This window comes from Ceratotherium simum, chromosome 28 (genome assembly GCF_057802395.1).
Source record: "Ceratotherium simum simum isolate JZ-2026a chromosome 28, ASM5780239v1, whole genome shotgun sequence".
NCBI lineage: Eukaryota > Metazoa > Chordata > Mammalia > Perissodactyla > Rhinocerotidae > Ceratotherium > Ceratotherium simum.
In genome coordinates this window covers 26806489-26828470 of record NC_141927.1, presented here as the reverse complement: position 1 = coordinate 26828470, position 21982 = coordinate 26806489, and the positions used below count along the sequence as shown (strand labels likewise).

General features: G+C 34.3%; 1 protein-coding gene across 2 annotated transcripts in view; it reads right to left on the bottom strand.

The window, feature by feature from the left end:
* Positions 1–21982, bottom strand: part of TNKS (tankyrase) — a 215563-nt gene that overhangs the window by 192189 nt on the left and 1392 nt on the right. The gene's annotated exons all lie outside the window — the stretch shown is intronic.

Sequence of the window (21982 nt, the reverse complement as noted above, 5' to 3'; positions counted from 1 at the left end):
CTTTAATCTACCTGTAAGCATGGTATGAGTTAGAGATCTAATTTTATTTTTTCCATATCTTCTCTCTTTGGTCAGTTTGTTTAATAGTTTAACTTTAAAATAAGTCTAGATATCGAGAAGGGCAGTGTCAATCTACTCTGTTCCTCCTAAAAAATTATCTGGGCTATGATCGCTTTTTGATGTTTAATATGCATATCTTCAAGTTCCATGAAGAAACCTGTTAGAAACTTTTTAAAAGCTCACGGATTAGAATTAATTCTGGAAAGTTGACAAGTTTACAATATTGAGTGTTCTAATCCATATATATGCTATCTCTCCTTCAATTCAGGTCTCTTATAGTCTTCTATTTTTGTGTTTTTCTCCATTAATATCTTATACATATTTGTCAAGGATTATTGGATATTTTAAGGTTTTTGTTGCTTTTGGGACGGAGAGGGCAGTGGTACATTTGGAGAGGTCAGTAAAACCAGATCACATGGAGTCTTTGAGTCCTAAGTAAGGAGTTTGGATTTGAGCAGAACTTTGTCAGCCAAGATCTGTCTGCTAACTAACGTGGCTAGAGCACAGTCAGCAGTAGGAATGGTAAGATGAAGTCAGAAAGATAGGCAAGGGCTAGATCATTGAAGGCCTTTATATCAGAAACACATTCAGCTGCAAATGACAGAATATCTAGTGAAGGCTTAAAGAAAATGCAGAGATTCACATCTCACACAACTTGTCTAGTCCTAGGCAATTCAGGCTCATACAGCAGTTTAACACTTGTATTAACAGCTCTTTTCATCTTTGCACTTTGGAATCCTTAGCATGTGCAAGCTGTTTTTCACTTGTTTGTTACCTCATGGTCACAAAGGAGTGCTGTACATCTAAGCCTGATGTTCAGGTTCCCACACAAGAAGGGAGAGAGGGCAAAGGGAGAAAAAGACTTTATCTTAGCCTTTTTATTATTAAGAAAGCCTTACCAAAGACTTCATTCATGTCTCACTAGCCAAAAATGTGTCATCTGTCTAGCTACCCAAAAAGTCTGGAAAATCAAGTTCTGATAGCTGGGCACACTGCTGCCTTGAACAAAATCTAAGATCTGTTAGTGAAGATTAACGAGAAATTGAATTTTGGGTGGACAGCCAAAAGTATCTGCCCTAGCCTTGTAAGTCATGCGTAAGAAGTTTGGATTTTATTATAAGTATGTGGGAAACCACTTATAAGGAAAATAACTTGATTCCATTCAAGTCTTAAAAGGATTATCAGTTCACTATGTAAAAAGAGATTGGAGAGGGTCAAGAGCAAAATCAGAGGGACAGATTAAGAAAATTTTGCCATAGTCTAGGCAAGAATTGGTAGTGGTTTGGAATAGGATAGTGGCAGTGTAGATGGGTCAAAAAAGAGAAAACTAGGTTAGGTTTTAAAGCCAGAATGACTGGCTCCCAGGTTTCTAGCTTAAGCAACTCAGTTTATGGAGGTACCATTTGAGAAGGGTCAGGGCAAGCAAGGGGCAATAAAAAGTTCATCCTGATGAATTGTTCTTCTCCAGCTACTAAACTAAATATGAACCTATTTTTGTAAATTTCAGCATTCTTTCCCCTAAACAGTGTGTGAGAAACAATTACATTATTTCACATATTCAAAGAAATTTTTAAATATACTATGTAGAAATCATTGTGCTGGTACTGTGAGGGAAACCTAAATTCATAACACATAACCTAACCCCAATATATTTAACAATTTTCCCTATTCTAATATTAGAGTTTCAATTAAGCCCATTCAAAAATGTTTCAATATCAAATCTAAGGTCATTAGTATCTATTCACCAGGTCTGAGTTTAGAGACAGAAAACTGTTTCACTTATGTTCAGCGTTTTAAACTGCCTAAAATTACAGCTTCAAAAGAATAACCTTGGCCAATATTAAATCTTACAACTCACAGCTATGACTTCTCAAATTTAATAAAACGAAAAAATCCTAGGGTGTTTGCAGTATTTTAAAGTGATAGTTTTATTTATGGTAGAAAAGTCACAGCTTAAAGACATTTTTCGCCCTAATTGGACTGTCAGCAAAGCCACAACCACTGTACATCATTTGAACTGCTAAATCCATTGATCTAACACTTATATATCCAATGAGAAAATTTATATTACATCTCCCATGTTTATTTATTTTTAATTGATTTTTCTTAAGTATAAAAAGATTATACCCAAAAGATACTCAAAGTAACAGTAAAATAAGTTTGGGATAACCTAGGAAAATAACTCAAGAACTCTTACATATATTTTATCTAAGTCATAAAGGAAATCACAGAAGGTAAGGTGGGAAAGATAAAAAGGTACTCGGTGACAGATGTAACTTGTTCATTAATCTCTCTAAAAACATTAGGAAAAACTAGAATCTAAAATACTAGAATGACCTACTTACTTTCTTATCAATCCACTTCCATTCAAATAAAAAACAAAACAAAAACTCTTAACAATGACAATAAAATTACTTTCAAAGAAACAACATTCAGCTATGAAACATTTATACAACAGCTGTAAGGTTTTTAAAGTAACTTTTCTGTCCTGGCCAACAGACCCATCATTCAACAATTTAACACTGGGATTCCACACATCTATGAGCATCCATTAATCACGGTAATTTATAATTTTGCTAAATTAAAAATCTGAATCACACTCGTATCTTGGCTGATGTGCAGGAGGCCACCTCAAAATTAGAGAGGGGTACCTAGAGGAGAAGATTCATCTCCACGTGATTTTCTAATTCTACTAACTTTCTTGTACCGGCCTACCTTCTGAAGTCTTCAAGTTTTCAGTTTTACTGCATCTTATGGAGGAAATTACATGCCACAGTGGTATTCCCTAATCTGGGGGTTGAGAAAAGTCTTGTGCCATAGCCTTGTGCCATTACTGGGTTAATTTTATGCAGTCCAATATACACAGAACCATAGATGATCAGTAATAAATTTCTGCTTACTTTATAATAAATGTTCTATGACACAGAAACAAACATTTTCTATTTAATATTCAAAGTCATTATTGCATTCTCTTCTAATTTCCATTTTAACTATATTAGCCTTTAAATAAAGAACTATTTTACACTTCATTAGATCAGAAGTCACTGTTAAGCAACAGGGAGATTATTCGCTGTTGTTTCTAAAATAACAGTTTAGAAAACAAACTACAAAATGGCTCCTATAGAGTCAATGAAGTTGCATATGTTTTTCATTTGTCAAAGGCAGACTCTGACTGATTAATTTTTCCATTTTATAGAACCAGATTTAGAAAGGAAAACATTTATGCTTAGATAAAAGAAAAGAAGTAGTCAATTAGCAAGTACACTCAAGCACGTGTGCCTTCCCCATCAGGAAATCACCAGAAGCAAAAGGGTAAGAGACAAATCCCAGATTCCAGCTAAAAAAAACTGAACAAAACACTGTAAGTAATCATTCCTCCTTGAGGAAGGAAAAAAAATGGTTGGGTGCCATTGTGAGAAGAAACAGCTTAAGAGCAGAAGATCAGGTATCCTGGACAAAGGATAGGCCAGAAGAAAGTGTTCTAATTGTGTCCTTTTCACTCCTCAACATTGTCACACTGTCCCCTATGCTATTGTGGAATACAAAAGCAGTATCTCCAGTGCGGTTCTACCCAAAAAAAGAGAGGTAACGTCACAATAAGATATTGGAACTTGGCTGGGATTAGAAGCAAAGTACAGGTGGACTGCCAATTAGGCATTTACAATGAAGGTGACAGCACTTAGAAAAGAGAAGGGTTGGAGAAATCCTGAGCACCAGGGTGTAGTTGAGCCCAAATCACCAACGGGATGAGGCATGTCCCTGTTTGCCTCAAACCACTTGGAGGACCAAAATCTAGAACAGAGGCTTTCACTATCCCTAAACCCGACCTCCATCAGAACCCATCCTCCCATATAAACGCAACATTGGCCCAAATAGTTGTTAGTTCCAAGGGAATATAAGCTCACATGGAAAATAATGAGATGCCTGAGAAGTGCAAGCACCATGCAAGAACAGCAAAATGAAAGCAGAATTAATAGACCCAAAAAAGACATTTAAAATTGGCAAATTAAATGTTGCGAGAGAAAAAACGGAGAATACTGAAAACATGAGAACAAAAATCTATCAAGTAAAACTAACTGGAAATATTGTGAAAAATATAACAGGAGAAATAAAAAAATACAATGAATTGATTGCATAATAATAGAAACAAAGAATAAATTCCTGAGAAAATCAGGTTGAAGAACTCTCTCAAAAAGCATCCGAAAGGCATTAACGGAAGGAGAGAATGAGAGAAGAGACAAGAGAATGGGAAGAGAGGAAACATACATAGAAATAACGACAGGACTTCTCATAATTAAAGAAAAATGTAAAATTTCAGATTAATAAGAGTTCATGAAGAGCCAAACAGAACAGACACATTATAGTGAAGTCTAGCAATATTAAAGGCTATGAAATTTCTAAATGCCTCAGAAAGAAAACAGATCATCTAAAAATAGGAATCAGTTGATTTTAGAATAAAGCCAACTTTCTCAATTTTAACAAAACGCATTTGGATGCTTAATTCCATATCTAACTAACTTTTATTTACACGTAAGAGTAAAATTAAAATAATCTCAGATATGTAAAATCTCAAAGCTGAACAAAAAAGATCCTAGTTGAAAGTATTCTTGTAAGAATACTTCAGCACAATGAAAAAGCAATACAGTAGTTTGTGTGTGTGTGTCTGTGTATCTATGTATCATGAATTAACTCAGGAAAAATCTATTGCTGTGTCAAGGAATACTGAACAATAAACATTCTAACAAACAATTACAACGTGTGGGTTACAAACAGTACACAGCAAACAAACTTAACTGAGCCTAGAATAGCAAAGCTTCCCTAATAAAGTACTATTTTGAGCTAAGAACTAAAGACTAAGCAGTTAAGTCAGAAAGGTTCAAACAAAGAGATGTAATAAAGATGCTGAAAGAGACAACAACATGGAATCAACTAATTTTCTACCACAAAAATCACAAAGAGAAGCAGGACCACCCTTCAAAACCAATATAACAGAACTTAAATTATATATGTCAGTAGGAAGACTATAACTATTCCCTACCAATGTGGCATAATTCAAAATTTCTGCTAAACATCAAAAGGCAAAAGAAAAAAGGTATAGGGAAAAAAGATAATTCACAAAAAGAGAAATATCAATTATTTTAAAAACTAATATCAGTTAATCTAGATATAATCAAAGAAATGCATATTAAAACATGAATACTGGATTTTTAAAATCAAAAAGCTAAGAAATATGTTTTAAATGATTATATTTGGACACATGTACAAAAATGCTCATGGGGCACTATTCATAATAGCCAGCATACGGAAACTACGCGAATGTTCATCAACAGCAGAATGGATAAGAAGTGGTATATTCACACAATGGAATTCTATATAACAACAAAAATGAACAATCTAAAACTATACAAGATGGATGAATCTCATACAAATTAGTATATACTATTTAATACCATTTATATCAAGCTCAAAAACAGACAAAACTAATCTGTGAGTGGTAGAGGGGTAGTGACTCAAAGGACACAAGACCAGGGTTCTGGATCACTGATAATGATCTGACTCTTGATCTGGGTGCTACTTACCCAGGCATATTCACTTTGTGAAAATTCACCTCATTACACACTTATGACTTGTGCACACTTCTGTGTGTATATTTCAAAAAAAAAAAAAAAAGAGTATGATAATGACTGGTGTTGTCAACAGTGTGGTAGGAAAATAAATTAGTAGAACCTTTTAGTAAAGCAAGTTTAGTAACCTAAAACTCTCTAGGAATATATGTATAGCACTGTCTTAACTTTCAGCAGTTACCCTTTTCGTTCATTTCATATACTTAAAGCCCAGAGCTCCTATAACTCTACAATCTCATGACTATCAAGTCAGATTCTCCTCAAAGATAATAACTCTCTTACAGACTCATAAGCAGTAAGTGAGTAACAATTGTCAAAATACTTCCTAAATCATAAAAGGTTGTACAAATATTACATGTTCTTAATCTCACTAGACTTGGAGTTTTAACCTGGGTTCCATGTGTCCTCAAGCAATGATTCTCAACCCTGCCTGCATATGAGAATCACCAGAGGAGCTGGAAAAAAAAACAAAGCCCTGCCCCTACTCCTGCGATTTGATTTAACTGGTCTAGGGTTAAGAATCTTTGCTCTCAAAGTGAGCATGGGTATCAGCACTACCGGGACTTGTTAAAAATGCAAATTCTCAGACTCCACTTCAGACCAACTGAAATGAAATTTGGGGAGTGTGGCCTAGCAATCTGTTTCAACAAGCCCTCCAGGTGACTCTGGTGCAAAGTGTGAAAGTTTGAGAACCATAGCTCCAGTGTTTCTGGAAGTTTGTAATCCTCTCAAAATTACAAGTAAAATTTGGTGTTTAAGTGTATCTTTCTGGGGAGAATGTCCATACTTTTCACCAGATTCTCAAAAGAGTGTTAACAAAATTAAGAACCACTTACATTAGCTCAGCAGCTTTCAAAGTGTGGTCCCTGAGACTCTTTCTGGGGGTCTGAGAAGTAAAAACTATTTACAAAAGAATACCAAGATGATTGTGGCTTTTTGCACTATCAAGACAATATCAGTGCATGATTTTATAATATCATGTGTATGTCATTTGGAAAATGTACTCATGGTGCTCTTGATGATGCAAAAGCAATGGTGAAATCTTGGCATAAACCAAGATAGTAGCACCAAACTATATCATTAGTCATTGTATTCTTCATCACCAGGCCCTCAGAGTTAAAAAAAAAAAAAAAAAAAGACTGCCAGTTTCACTTTAGAATGTCCTTCTTGAAAGAGTAAATGTTATTAATTTTTTGAAATTTCAATCCTTGAGTACACATCTTCTTAATATTCTTGTGACAAAATGAAAAATACACATCAAGCACTTCTGCTACACACCAAAGTATGGCGGTCTTGAGGAATAACACTTACGCAACTGTAGGAGCTCAGTTTGACCTGTGTATTCGGCAGACATATTCTCAAGAATGACCAAAGTGAGCCTGTCATTTTAAGGAAAACAAACAGTATTTGTTCCCAATGAAAAAATTTGAGCTTTCAGGTAAAAATGAAAATTTTGTAAAACTTACATCTGCCACCATGGGCTTAACAGTTTCCCAACACTTAAAATACTTTTCTGATGAGATTGGTGGTGACATTAACAAATGTGCTTATTATTTACTATGAAGTGAAACACATCAACATTTGGAAGATCTGCATAGCTCAGTGAACTAATATTTTTCAAATGACCAAAACATGTATAGGATAAGATCCATTCGTGCAAGACATACCAGTGGACTTTAACATAACAGATTATGAAAAATGTATTGATATGGCTTCAGATTCCACATTGCAACTAACCTTTAGGAAACTGTTATTTATCAACTTTGGATGTAGTATTAAAGAAAAAAAAAATCTAAGATTATCTGAAAATGCTATTAAAATATTCCTTCCTTTTCTAACTACATATCTGTTTAAAGCAGGATTTTGTTCACATACTTCAAATAATAAAGCACAACAACTGGCATGCAGAAGCAGATCTGCCTTCTATTAAGTTAGACATTAAAGTGACTTGCAAAGTGTAAATTAATACCTCTCTTCTCAATAATCTTTGTTTTGGAAAACAGTTACTTTTCATTAAAAGTGTGATCTACTCTAACATAATACAGTTTATTATTTTTTTTGATTTCTCAGTTTTAATTCCTAATATAATAAATCTTCATAGACATAATCCCATAAACAAAAGCTCTTTCAACTATTGTTAAGAGTGTAAAAGAGTCCTAAGACCAAAAAGTTTGAAAATCACCGCATTTTGACGATAAACTTCCTCAAGGGCAGGAAATAATGCCATTCTCATCATCCTGCTCCTTATAGCTCTTATATTTATTGCGTTGTTACTGAACTACTATAAAATCTCAGGGCTCATGCCAGATTCCTGAGAAACAGACCAAAGAGGAAAAACACACTACAGAACAGTCCCAGTGACTGTTAATTAAGCAAGCGGCATGAAGTTCTTTTGAATTTCCATAAACACTTCATTAATACTTAGTTTCATACTGTCAAAGAAGGACCACATTTACTCTCAGAAATGTGAATTAATGGAAGAAATGAAAGGGCATCCTAAACATATCACTAAGATTCACTTTGTTGAATATGCTATTTTCCATATTTCACACGTTGGTAATATTAAGAAATCAGTTCTGTCTAGGAAAACAGAGAGATCAAAATGCCCACTATAACAGATACCCCCATTTAAAAATTTTTAATTGTGGTAAAATACCTATAACAAAATTTACCATCTTAACCATTTTTAAGTGTCAGCTCAGGGACATTAAGTACTTTCAAATTGTTTTATTTACTGTTTTACGTTTTATTTACTATTCAAGAAGGGTTTTTTTCTTAACTGCTTTTATGAATCAAAACATATGCTTCTATGAATCAAAACATATAGTAATTTATCTTCAAGGTTTTCTAATAATTTTAAGTTGTCTTTTAAAGAAAGGAGTTGGTAAAATATCCTTCTTCCATTTAACTATGAGGTTCTTCAAAGATTACTTCCAATCACACTTTTTTATGTTTATCAAGCAACTGATCAAAAGATCAGAGAGTCCAAAATCCTAATAACTGCAAATTTCCAATACCCCACTTACTAGAAACATGGTCTTAATCAAATCCTAGTCACAATGTTTTAAGAAAGCAACTATAAGAAGTTTCGCTTTATTTTAAATCCCTAGAAAAAGAACTGGGGGAAAATATGCCAAAATGACTATATTGGCTGCCCTTGGGCAGCAAGACGATAGACGACTTTTTATCGTACTTTCCAAAATTTGTACAATTACTTCTGTTTTCAGAAAACAAATTTGAGAAAGCAATAACCATCATCAAATTCTAAAATGACTCAGAAGAGTTTATTTCTCATTGCTATCAACTTTCTACTTGAATAGCATGGGCCAAATGATTTTAGGACAGCCTGATACAGGTTTAAATCAGGCTCCATCACTTGACAGCTACGTGACTTTGGATAAGACATTACCCTGTGAGTCTCAGTTTCTTCATCTGTAAAACAGAGTTAAAACCTACCTCGTATGGTTGCTGTAAGAATTAAATAAAATTACATAAGGAAAGCACAGAAACCGCTCAAAGGCAGCAGCTGCTATTTTTATTAGTTTTTATACTATTTAGTAACAATATCAAAACTAAGTTCATTCATATGTATGCCAACAGAGCAGTGAAAGCACTTTGATGACAAAGGACTAAACTAATATATATGGATTATTATTTACACATTTAAGAAAGTCAGGAGATCAGAAATCAGAAGTGTTAACTTACAAAGTTCACTCGCTCAAATATTTATAGAGCGTAGACTATGAACAATTCACTGAATTAAATACTGAACTTCTCTTATTACATACCTCAAATTTATCTGCTTTCATAAAATTCCAACAGGGTAACAGTTACACTTTCCTACTGTTAAATATTTGTGGATTTTTTGGGGGGAGGGGGCAACCAAGTTTTTGATAGCTTGCGATAAGATTTTTAAATAATCCAGAAGGTGTTTTTCCCAAATGAGAACATTTTCCTGCAAAGATGAAAAGCATAGCTTGGCATCTCTTCTCAAGATATTAGAACAAAATAGCTAAAATATATTCATTAAGCTGTAATTCCGTGTCATTCCTTTCTAAAAAACGAAATTTCCGCAGTCAACATGAGAACAACCTGAGCTTTTGGAAATGGAGAACTGCACATCTTATTAATAAGATGGATGAGAATGCCAAAATGGTTTCCACGGGTGGTGAATAAATCAGAATTAAGGCATCTGATCTTTTCAGTGTCTAGTTCCACACAAACGTATCCCAGCTTTTCAAAAGCATTATAACTGGGCATTATCTGAGCATCAGGAGCTTTAGGTTATTTTTAAACTATACCTGATGATACTTTAGCTTTAGCTTTAAGGATTTTAGGTCAATCAGTAAATTCAAAACAACTTTTTTTCAGTTTGTAGTTAATAAAAATCATCTGCCCTCTACCAAATGCCTCTTCTCTATTTTTTTTTAATCTACCACAGAAGAAAAAAGTTGCAAGTCCAAAAAACTAAACCAACAAACAGCTGCCACCAACCATTAGTTTAGTTTGTGTTACACCGAAAAGGCAAAAGGGAGAGGAAACTTCACATCACTTTATTTCCCCTTTTTCTACAATTAAAAAAAAAGAAAATTCACTAGTTTAAATGGAAGAGGGAGCTGACACATTCCAAAAAAAAACGCCTCAAAAAAAAAAAAAGGTTAAGCTCACACTGCTTTAATTCTATACATAGATACCTGAACAAACAGGCAAAACAAGTTTCACTTGACAAAGGAGCTCAGCAACTCACTGCAGGGAAAAGCAATCTTGGACATCTGATGAAGCCTTAAAAGGAAAACCAGGGGCCAGCCAGCCCACTGGCATAGCAGTTAAGTTCGCGCGCTCCGCTTTGGCAATCCAGGGTGCACAGGTTCAGACCCTGGGCACAGACCTACGCACCCTTATCAAGCCATGCTGTGGCAGGCATCCCACATATAAAGTAGAGAAAGATGGGCACAGATATTAGCCCAGGCCCAATCTTCCTCAGCAAAAAGAGGAGGATTGGCAACAGATGCTAGCTCAGGGCTAAACTTCCCCGCCCTCCCCGCCCCCCGAAAAAAAAGGAAAACCAGTGAGTACACAAAAACAAAACACTCCTAACTTTCCTCAATTACTCATAATCAAATGATAGTTAGAATAGGACCCTCAAAGTTATCCTGAGCACCTTGGCTTTAGTAGAAATCCCCCCAAAAAAAACCCCACTCTACTCAATTCTTATTATGAATCCACATTGATGATACAAGGTATTCATTCCCCCAGCATCAAGTTTACATCCCACCTTTCTGGGCATTTGTGTCAGAAGAATAAACAGGCCAAAGTAACTTCAAGGATCCTGACATAAGGGAAAAATAAGAATTTAAGAGGTACTTGTCTCTTCAACTGTACCTACTGGATATTTTACAGTCAACCACCCAAAAGATTTCTTTGTCCATGAAGCAAAAGTAGGCTATTAAATATATTTAAGAATAAGCTACTCTAATATTTTCACCCACATTTCACCACAAGACTCATGATGATGTTTATTCCTTTCCAAAACCTAACATTACAATAAAATACATTTTCTTAGCATTATTTACATTCCTTGATTACTTTTTTTCTCCTGGGCTCTAAGCTTAAGATCGCATGTTTTTAACATATTTATGCTCACAACTTGGGCCTTGACGATATGCCTTCTATCCCCCAGATATGTTTCCTTGGCCTTTTAATTGCCAAAGAATCACTTCAGGTCTGGAAGGAAGGAACACCTAGCCTGTGATCTTTTCAATTCTTGAGAAGAAAGAGGTTGCCCCAGGGGAGAGAAAAAACAGGTGACTAGACTAAACTTCTGGCCAAAAACACTTCATGTAAACAGACTATGAGGAAGACACCTTATCTACAAAATGCCCTTAGCAGAATGTCTCTGGTTAAGGCTCCCTAGAAAGTGGCATGCAGGCTATATAAAATAGTGATGTTTCATAATTTAAATGCTACTGCTGTAAGAGATGATCGTGCAAACCTTACTGAGAGACTTGATCTATTCTAGATCAGAGTTGCATGTCCAACAAATGTCAAGAAAGAACAAAGGGAGTTACCCTGGACATCTCAGACCTCTATTTTTATCCTTGAAATTATTTAGCAATTAATTTCTGTAAAAATGAGCAATGGAAAAACATTTGAGGTCAAATCCCATACAAAGTTCTTATAGACAATACATACAGAAGAAAATGCCCACAAAACAGACAAAATTATGATCTACCATTTCAATACTAGCTAAAAGACAATACAAAAATGATGCAAGATATGAAAGAACAGCATATATCTGAATTAGAAATAAGATGACAGAATGCAGGAAATAATTCAAAATTTTAAAAAATCATTTCAGAAGTAAAGATTAAATAACAAGGAAAACAAAAGTGAAAAAAATACCACAGATAATGCCCTATATCAGGGATCAGCAAACCACAACCCATGCACCAAATCTGGCCACCTGTTTTTACAAATAAAGTTTTATTGGAACACAACCATACCCATTAATTTATGTATTGTCTATGGATACTTTATGGCACAAAAGCGGAGCTGAGTTGAAAAAGAGACCATATAGCGCACAAAGCCTAAAATATTTACCATCTGGCCATTCATAGAAAAAGCTTCCCAACTCCTGCCTTAAGAGAAATGGAAGATAAAAGGAGGAATTTTTTAAAAAACAAAAAGAAATGAATATATATTTTTTAAAAAGGATTCAAGAGTAAGTGACAGTTATAAGGGCCTGGGGGGAGGTGGAAACGGGTAGTTATTGTTTAAATGGGTACAGAGTTTCTATTTAGGATGTTGAAAAAGTTTTGGAAATGGACAGTGGTGATAGCTGTACAACATTGTGAATGTATTTAATGCCTTTGAACTGTACACTTAAAAATGGTTAAAATTGTAAGTTTTATGTTATGTATATTTTACCACACACACAAAAAAGAGCAAGTGACAACTTTAGAAGACAAAGTTCCAATATACATAAAAGCAAGGAAAAAGAATAAATACTAAAAACTATAATTCAGGAAAACTTTTCTAAAATAAAAGATCTGAAACTATGTAAAGAAAAAGGCTTATCACATACCTGAGAAAATCAACTTAGAGGGGCTAATGTCAAGATATACTCTAGTAGAATACCTCGACTTTAATGAAAGAGGAAAAAAATCCTTCTGACATTCAAGAAAAGAGACCAAGGGAAAGAAAATAAATTTCCATCAGGCTTTCAACATTAACAGTTTTTATCAAAAGAAAATGGAATAACTTTTTAAATACTCGAGAAAGAAAATGAGAACCAAAGATTTTACCAAGATCTAGCCAACTGACTTCCAAGAATAAGGCAGCAACTGTTATTGACATTAAAAAATTTTCAGGGAATAGTGTTTCCAGGACATCATCCTGAGTAAACTCTAGAGAACAAGTGAGGGACCACCAAAATTAGAACTAGAGACATCAATATAAAGAATAGTGGTGAGCATTTACAACAGAAATAGATATAGAGCTGTAGCTATAAATAATGATTTCGGGTATCTATTGCCATATAACAAACTATCCCAAAATTTGGTGGCTTAAAATAACAACCACCTATTATTTCTGGTGATACTGTGCATTAACTAAGTTCAGTCACCTGGAGGCTCAATGGGGCTGGAATATCCAACGTGGCTGGTTCACTCACTCAGCTGGCAGTGGGTACTGGCTGAGAGCTTCACTAGGGGCTGTTAAGCAGCCTTACTTCTCGCTCCACAGTCTTTCTCAAACCATGGTGGCTGGATTCCAAGAGGGGGAGTTCCCAGGGCATGAAAATGAAAATTTCAGATCTCTGAAGGCTCAGACATTACATAGCATAACTTTTGCCACATTCCATTCATCCGAGCAAATCACAAGACCAATTCAAATACAAGGGGAGGGAAAGAGGCTCCACCTTTTGATAAGAGGTGTAGTATAACGTACATGGAGGAAAGGAATATATGGTAGCCACCTTTGGGAACTCTCTATCACACACATACTTGTAGAACTAAAACTAAATGAAATTTATAAGATAAAGTATGTAACAGCTACATCCTCTGACAATGGAGCAAGAATAATGGAGCAAAAATAAGGACAGCATATGCAAAATATATTTTAGCTGTTTTCAGTAATCATGTTGGTGTCTGTATTATTATTCTGAGACTATTTTGCATACTATAGGATAAAGCAAATGAGTAATTATGAGATATGCTGATTCTATAATCCCCTAGGTCCTTGAGAACCAGAAATCTAGGTATAGAAGAAATGATGTACAAATGTAATATTAAAAAGGTGAAGTAAAAGCCCTGAAGTGGAATTAGAATTGGCAGTATCAATGTTAGTTAATTGGGTAGATTAAAAGAGACAGATTGTCAGAATGGCTAAAAAAGTAACTCCCAAATATATAATGTTTATAATAGATATATTTTAAATATAAAGACACAGATAGGTTAAAAGTAAATGGATATAAGCAATAAGAAATATATATACATGAAAACATAAAATATAAGAGATATGATATAAAAAAGATATAAGAGATCTGAACAATACTATCAACTACCTTGATTTTACTGATATTATAGAACACTACAACCAACAACTACAGAATACATATTCTTTTCAACAGCATTCCCAAATAGAGTAAATGCTGGGCCAAAAAACAAGTCTCAGTAAATTTAAAAGGACTGAAATCATATAGAGTATGTCCTCTGACCACAATAAAATTAAATTAGTAATCAACAATAAGATCTAGCATACTCTAAGAATTTAGAAATTAAACACCACATTGCTAAATAATCCATAGGTCAAGGAAAAAAATCACATAGGAAATTAGAAAATATTTCAAAGTGAATAATAATGAATATTCATCACCTTAACATTTGTGGGATGCAGCTAAAGCAATGATTAGAAGGAAATTTATACTTTTAAATTCTTATATAAGAAAAGTCTAAAACTAATGACCTCAGTTTTCACCTTAAGAAGCTAGAAAATGAGAAACAAAGTAAATGTGGAAGGCCGCTTCTAAGATGGCTCCCAGTGATCCCAATCTCCTAGTATACATGCCCTTGTGTAATCCTCTCCCCTTGAGTAGGGGCTGAGCCTACTGACTTCCTTCCAACAAACAGAACCCAACAAAAGTTAATAAGACAACCCTTCCAAAATTAGATTTTTAAAAGACTCTGGCTTCCACCTGCTTGCCCTCTCTTGCTCTCACACTTGTTGGCTCTGATAGTAGTCAACTGTCATGCTGCGAGCTGCCCTATGGAACTGAGGGAGACCTCAGTCCAACAACCTGTGAGGAACTAAATCCTGCTAACAACTACATGAGCAAGTTTGGAAGCAAATCCTCTCTCAATCAAGCCTTCAGATGAGACTATAGCCCAGCCCACATCTGGATTGCAACCAAATGAAAGACCCTGAGGCAGAGAACACAGGTAAGCCATGCCCAGATTACTAACCCACACCTGGAATCTTGACCCACAGAAACTGTGAAATAATAACTGTTTGTTATTTTAAGCTGCTAAGTTTTGGGGTAGTTTCATACACAGCAATAAATAACAAATATAGTAAACTCAAAATACGTAGAGTGAAGGAAATAATGAAGATAAGAACAGAAATCAGTGAAATGAAAAACAAACACTAGAGAAAATTAACAAAGCCAAGAGTTGGTGCTCTGAAAAGATCAACAGAATTGATAAACTCCCTCGCTAGACTAATCAAAAGAAAATACAAAGTACCAGTATGAAAATAATAGAGTTTACCTCAACAGCTCTTACAGACAATATAACAATAATAAAACAGTACTATAAACAACTTTATGCAAACAAATTTGACAACACAGATAAAATGAACAAATTCCTTGAAAGATGTAACTGACCAAAACTGACAGATAATAAAACAGAAAAATCTCTTAGCCTTATATCTATTAAAAAAATTAAATTCATTAACAAAAATCTTCCCACAAAGAAAACTACAGGTCTAGTTGGTTTCATTGAGGTATTCTATCATGTATTTAAAGAAAATTGATGCTAATTCTCCAAAAACTCATTCAGAAAATAGAGAAATTAACACTCCCAAACACACTTTATGGGGGCAGCATAATTCTAATGCCAAAACCTGACAAAGAAATAACAAAAGAAAATTACAGACCAATATTTCTCATAAACTTAGATGCAAAAATCTTTTACAGAATATTAGCAAATAAAATCTTGCAATATATGACCAAGTAGGGTTTACCCCAAGAATGCAAGGTTGATTTAACATTTTGAAAATCAGTGTAATACAATATATTAAATGAATAAAGGAGAAAGCCCACATGATCATCTCAATATATGCAGAAAAGCCATTTGATAAAATTCAACACCCTTTCATAATAAAACCACTCAACAAACTAGGATTAAAAGAACTTCCTCGGGGTGGTGTAGCAGTTAAGTGCACGCACTCGGCTCCTGGTGGCCTGGGGTTCGGGGTTCGGATCCGGGGCGTGCACCAACACACCGCTTGTCCGGCAATGCTGTGGCGGCATCCCATATAAAGTGGAGGAAGATGGGCACGGATGTTAGCTCAGGGCCAGTCTTCCTCAGCAAAAAGAGGAGGATTGGCATGGTATGTTAGCTCAGGGCTGATCTTCCTCTCACACACTCACTCACTCACACACACACACACAAAATAAATAAATAAATAAATATTAAAAGAGAACTTCCTCAATCTGATAAAAGACAGCTAACATCTTTCTTAATGGTGAAATACTGAACATTTTCCCCCTAAGAGCTGGAACAAGGCAAAGATGTCTACCTTGCCACTTTTGTTCAACATTGTCATGAAAAAGAAATAACAAGACATAATTGTCTCTATTTGCAGACAATATGATTCTTGAATGAAAATCCTAAAGAATCTACAGAAGAGGTACTAGAAATAATAATTGAGTTCTCGGTCACAGGATACAAGGTTAATATACAAATTGATCACATTAACAGCAAAGAATAAAAATTTTCAATACCCATTACAATAGCATCAATATACATTAAAAAAAATTTTAGGAATAATAAACGTCATGAAAGACTCCTACACTAAAAATTACAAAAATTGCTGAGAAAAAATAAAGAAGACCTAAATAACATTCATGGATTGGAAGACTCAATATTGTTAAGATGTCAATTTTCCCCAAAGTGACCTACAGATTCAGCATAATCACAATCACAATCTCAGCATGCTGTTGTAGAAACTGACAATCTGATTCTAAAATTTCAATGAAAATGCAACACACCTAGTAGATACAAAGCAATCCGGAAACAGACGAGCCAAGCGGAGTAGTCCACTATCAACTTCAAGACTAACTACAAAGCTAAGGTAACCAGGCCAATGTGATACTGGCATAAAAACAGACAAACAGATCAATGAGACACAACGAAAAGTCTGGATATAGACCCTCACTTATACAAACATCTGATTTGTGACAACATCGAAGAAACAATCCAATAGAGAAAGGAAGGTCTTTCCACAAATGGTACTAGAAAAACTGGATAGTCATATGAAAAAAAATAAACTTCAACCCAAGCTCACAGATAACACAAAAGTGAACATAATATTGATAACAAACCTAAATGTAAAAGCTAAAACTATAAAGCTTTCAGTAAGAAACATATATCTTTGTGACTTGGGAATAGGTAAAACTTCTTATCCAGGTCATAGGTCACAGAAAGCAATACCATAAAATAAATACATAAATAAAATAAATTTAAATTTAAAACTTCTGTTTGAAGGACCCTATTAAGTAAATGAATCAGCACAACATTTATCCAACAAAGGATTAGCTTGCAGAATATAGAGTACTCCTAAAACTCAATAAACATAAGTCCAATAAATGGAAACTTTGCCCAATTAAAAAAAAAGGGGGCAAAACTTCATAAAAGATACATAAATGGCAAACACATGAAAAAGTCTTGAACATTAGACTTCAGAGAAATGCAAAATAAAACCACAATGAACTACCACACATTCCCACCAGAATGGTTAAAATTAAAACATCTGAGAATATCAAAAGCTGGCCAAGATATGGAACTGGAACTCTCAGTCGTTGTTGATGGGAATGTAAAATGGCATATCCACTTTGGGAAAAGGTCTGGCAGTTTCTCATAAAAGTGAACATTTACCTACCCTATGGCCCAGCAATTCTAATACTAGAGATTGGACCAAGAGAAAAAAAATCTATGTTTGCAAAAAGAATTTTACAAGAATGTTCATAATAGCTGTATTCATAATAGCCAAAAACTGCAAACAGCCTAAGGGTCTGACAACAGGAGAAGAGATAAACTAACTGTAGCATATTCATATAATAAAATACTATTCAGCAGTAAAAAAACTACTGATACATGCTACATCATCAAAAACATGCTGAGCAAAAGAAGTCTTACAGAAAAAGAGTAAACACTGTATGATTCCATGTATATGAACTTCTAAAACAGGCAACTCAATCTATGGGGCGGGGGTGGGCAGTGGGGGTTAGAACAGTGTTTGTCTCTGGGGGAGGGGAGGACGGGAATGGGGGGGGCATGAGGGAACTTTCTGAGGTTATGATGACTTTCTATAAGGGTTTGAGTTACACAAGTGCTTGCATTTGTCAAATCTCAGTGAATGTACACATAAGATTTGTGCAGATTTTACATTAAAAGACAATCTTTATACAAATACTGAACTCTAGATAATGATATGCATATTAGTGTATTTAGGGAAAGCTGCACAGATGGCTGCAAGTTACATTGACATGCATCAGAAAAAAGACAGATTGATGGATAAAGGAAAATATAAGCAGATAGATATTAACAGAAATCATGAAGTATTTTAATTTAGGTAAACATTCCTCTATTGCTGAAGAGTTTGCTTGTTACCAATTATTAGAGATACTTTTACATAACATTTTACAAATAGCTAATTTGTTCTTTAAATCGTTTGCCTCCAAAGAGTGATATTAAGGCAAAAGAGACACTTTTGCATATCTTTCTAACTAAAAGTCCTATGTGAACTTTTTTTTAAAGTGGTACCTTAAGCAAAGCATAAAGTTTTAAGAAAACACTAAGTAAAAGACAATCCAGTTTGTAGCCAACAACTTTAACTCTGGGAAGATCTTTATGAAACTAGTTCCTTTTCTCTTATTACCAAATTAGATCCTTCTTAAACCCTGGGGCAGGACGTTTGCTTAAAAGCATTTTCAAGGACCTTGCCAGACAATGCAAAGTACAAAAAGATTCCCACTCCAGGCCTGAAGCATTCTAACTCATTTTCTTACCCACTGATGGGCAACAGCTTAGAGGACACAGTGTTTTTTACTAGGAATTACATTTGCACAGTGATAAGGAAAAAAAAAACACAAGCACGGTCAAGTTGAAAAATCAGAAGAGACAGGAATGAGTCACGCAACCTCCATATGGTTAAATGTGTGCTGTTGTAGACACCATCAAATCAAAAGAAAGCATAAAACTGCCATATATATTTTGCTGGTTTTGGTACTGACGTACCTCATATTATATATCCTAATCCAAGTTATACGTTAATTAACTACCAGGAAGCCTATTTCAAAATTTCTTCAATTTAAAGTAAATACTATGAAATTTCAGAATTCAATGCTTTGTTAAAAGTCTTTTTTTAAAAAGACCTCATCTGAAGTTTTCTTTAAAAAAGAGACCATCAGAATAGACTGATTGTTTAACAAAAATATGTCACTACTAGGCACTGAACTGAGATAATATCACGCTAAACTGATACTATTTATAAAGCTTTGTCCTTTGAACAAAAGAAAACCAGGGTCAATGATCTTATCTGTAGAAGAGAAAGTCTTATTTAAACTTTAGACAACAATGAAAGACTGAATCATTTTGATATGGCCGTCTTAAGAAGGCTTTAGAAATACTATTTTGAGAACCTGTATCAACAATGGAAACTGAAGATTATGTTTCTAATTGTAGGGAGGATGATTCCATTATTAATATTGTCTCTAAGCCATACTAAATAAATAATTACCACAGTCCAAAATGGGATAGAAAGGATTCTTAATTCTGCCGCTAGAAAGAATTATAGTTACTCTTATGGTAATATTAAAAAAAGTCATAAGGATTTAAATATTACTTCATACCACTTCTGAGATTTTAAAAATGGTTTCATTTCATTCTATAGAACTGTAAACTCATTTTTAAATGGAAATAAAGGTATTAATTAACATTCTTCCCTCTAGTCTTTGTTTGCCTAGCTTGGATTCATCTTTTAAAATCTTGCTTAAAAAATCTCTTGATCTAGAAAGACTTCCTTCAATGTTCTGATACCAGGACACGAGTCCCTATTCTGCTCCAACAGACAGTATAATGTACTTTTCCTATCTCTCTTGGATTAGTGAGTTTTTGTTAATGTTGTTGTTCTTGTTTCACCTTCCCCACCAGACTGTGACCGCCATAAGGGTAAGGACTATCTGCCACTGCATAATTGTGTCAGTATTTAACACCCGACCTATGATAAGTAATCAAATATCTGTGGAACAAATGAACCACAATTTTTAAACTTTTCCATCCAAGGGATTGTACCAATTTCTTATCTTTAAAACAGCTATTTCATGACAATTCAATGACTAGCATCTCAACCAACTAACAGTCAACAACTGAGAATTACTTTTAATTACTCAGCCCTACTCATGATGGAGAAGACTAGATTTAACAAAGCTTTAATGCTATGTACACAAACATGCAAGTATAGTAAATTGACTACAGGGTGTTATGTTTTTAGACCATGGAGAGAGTTTTACTGTTGTCTGTTTTCCACAATTGAACTAAAAAGAATTTTTTCTCTAAAAAAGCCAGTTCAAGGTTAGGTTCTCATAACTACAACATAATTACAGGACTGTTTCACTGTGTGTCTTCTAGCTTATCTGGGTACACATAAAACTCTAAAGCAGAATAAAAACTATTGTGGCGTGACTTGGGAGACAAGCACGATTTTATGTGTGACTAATCCTAAATAAGTACATTATTACTCAACTAAATATAACTATCTATCATCTGTTAGTGATCACTAATAATGCAGTATGGTGAGGAATGACGAGATTTGTGAAACAATGTGTTAAAACAGTCAAATTTGGAATAAAGTATGCAAAAGTAAACAACGTCGGTTGATTTCTAATATCAGACTTAGGCTTTTCATTTGGCCTAAAGAAAAACATGCTATTTCATCTAAAATAAGCAATACCCTTGAGCAAATATCTACTTAGATGTAAGCCTGTTTATGATTCAATTCACCACTTTCCTAATAATAGTGTCTAGGTATCAAGTACAGATCCAGTGATCTAATAATGATTTCCTGTAAGTGTTTCTCATATTGCTGATGACCCATTAATGGATCACAAACAGCATTTGTAAAAAGCACAATGGACTAGGATATAAGATATCGCAATACAACACATGTAGTAAGGGAAAGCATGGTCTCCTAAAACTTTTGATTAAGTTTGTGTGAGTGTGTGACAATGTAAAATATATTTCCAAGTTTGGGCTGCAATAAAAAATGTGTGAACGCTCCTCTTGGAGTATATGGCCCCAATTACGTCTTCCCCCAAAACACTGCGAAAGTAGAAACCCTCCATCACAATTACTCACAAAAATGAAAAGTGACCTTAACCCAGGTATAGATTAGAACAGTTTAAGCTTGATTTCACAAGCTCTAAAATCAAACTGAGTTCAAATTCAGGTTCCACTACTTGCTCTGTGAACCTGAACATATGTATGTGCTTCACTTTGGCATCTGTAAAATGAGAATAATAATATCTTCCAAGTTGTGGTAAAAATAAATAATACAGATAATAAATTCTTAATATATGTTTTACTATTAACAGAACAAATTGAAGAAGCGATATATATATTAGAAACATAGCAACAAAATTTACAGAAGGTATCTTTGGCGTGTTATCTTTGATTTGTGCGGGTTGGGGGGGCTTTTTCATTTTGTATATTTCTGTCCTATACAAACTTTATAATGTATATATAACACACATTTCTAATGTATATAACATTATTACTTTTATTTTTTAAAATATCAATACTAGATATCTGGGCAGTGAGATTATGGTCCTCTGTTTTTGTTTTATATTTCTCTGTATTTTATAAAAATATATTAGATGTTTTTAAAAGAAACTGGTCAACTACTTATTCAAAAAAGAAAAAGACAAAAGTGTGTGGTCCAGGGTTTAGGAATTAGCATTTTTTCTGAAGAACTTAAGTGCCAGACGCTTCTCACTAAATCATCACACAACCTTAGTATAT